This window comes from Apaloderma vittatum, unplaced genomic scaffold (genome assembly GCF_000703405.1).
Source record: "Apaloderma vittatum isolate BGI_N311 unplaced genomic scaffold, ASM70340v1 scaffold29056, whole genome shotgun sequence".
Lineage (NCBI taxonomy): Eukaryota > Metazoa > Chordata > Aves > Trogoniformes > Trogonidae > Apaloderma > Apaloderma vittatum.
In genome coordinates, this window is record NW_009720541.1 from 5,847 (window position 1) to 7,461 (window position 1,615).

Here is a 1,615-nt window from a genome sequence, read left to right on the forward strand (position 1 = left end):
TCAAACTCAACAGCCCCAGCTCCTTCGATCGTTCTTAAGCCTTTGGAAAGTAACGCCTGGTGTGGAGTCGAGGCACTTTAATGTGTCAGAGCGGTGAGGTTGTGATGCTCCTGCCCCTCGCCCAGGCAGTGCAATGCTGATGCCGTTGGAGCTGACATTTCGCCACGTCCTGGAGCGAGGGAGAAGCCTGGCCTCGGCTGCGGCGTGCCGACTTCCCCCCCGGCGTGGCGCCGCCTGTCCTGTTCCAGGGGTGCGAGCTGTGTCTGTGGCACTGCTATAAATACCGGTCGGACGCTATTTCCATTCCTGTGCCTGCTGGGCTGGAAGATTGCCCGTGTCACTTCCTAAAACTGTTCCCTGGCACACTTGGATGCTTTCCACCCAGTGTTTTCGGTGGTGCAGCCTGCAAACCTGTATGTTCGCCGTGCGCTGCCAAGGGTGTGGATGGGTTATTTTCTGCCCGGGCTTGCCAGTGCTGAAGCTTGGAGTGCTGGTGGTGGGTCCTGCCTGCCTGGGGACACTGTCCCTGTCCTGAGCCCTTAGGGAACATACTCCCTGCTTGGTGCTGGTGGGCTCTGGGTGCCCTTGGCAGAGCTCACTGGCTCTGCTTTGGCACAGTCAGGACGACCACAAGGCAGCGGCGCTTGGGAGGGGTGTGAAAGCTGTTGCGCCCGTGCTGGAGGGGCTGCTGGGAGAATAGTGGAGGCAGGTGACGACTGGTGATGTTTGTAGGATGGCTGGGGTGCAGCTGAAGGTGGCTCTCGCCTCCCTGTCCTGGATCTAACACCTCCTGTATTGCTGCGGAGGTGGAGCGAAGGAGGAAAGCCTCTGCCTGCCGCTCTCCTGGGGTTTCTGCACTGACTTTCTCCTGCTTCCCGCTGGAAATGTCCTGCTGGGACCCTGCTGGGGCTTGTGCTGAAGGGGGACCACGAGCCCACGTGACGCCAATCCTGTTGGAGGGGAGTTTTGTGGTGACGGCGCTCAGGAGAGCAGAGCAGCCCCTTGGGGAGCCCCTGGCCCCAGCCTGAGCGGTGACCGGGGTCCCCTGTGCATTTGCTTCCCCACGACTTCTCAGGACCATTCTGGACTTCTTCTGGACCGTTGTGCTGAAGTAGGGGTGCAGGTTGGGTGCTGTTGTCTGCTGCTTGTGCTGGGGGGGGACCTGGGCAGCCCCATAGGGACCTTCTGGTGGATTTGAGCTCACGGGGATCTACCCTGCTCCTTCCACCTCCTCCTGCAAGTGCACCCAGCAGACAGCACGCCCGGTGAAGCTGATCACCCTGACCCCAGTGGTGACAGTGCAGGATGTGGCCATGACCATGTCCTGGATGTGAGTCCTGAGGGATTTGGCTGACGTAGCTGCCAACCTGCTCTCTGTGATACCTGCAAAGTCCTGGCAGTAGCGTGAAGTCCCTGGCGACCGGGAAAAGGGAAATGTTACACCCATGTTTGAAAAGGGTAGAGGGAAGGACCCTGGGGTCACCAGCTGGTCAGCCTCACCTCTGTGCTGGGAAGGTGATGGAACAGATCCTCCAGGAGGCTCTGCTAAAGGACAGGGAGGGGATTCCAGACAGCCAGCACGGCTTCGCCAAGGGCAAGTCCTGCCTGGCCGACC

At 60.3% G+C, this 1,615-nt stretch overlaps 1 protein-coding gene across 1 annotated transcript in view; it reads left to right on the top strand.

Annotated features, from left to right (window-relative positions):
- The window catches only part of SND1 (staphylococcal nuclease and tudor domain containing 1), a gene marked incomplete at both ends in the record, with an annotated part of 6,775 nt that overhangs the window by 669 nt on the left and 4,491 nt on the right, over positions 1-1,615 (top strand). The window lies entirely within an intron of this gene.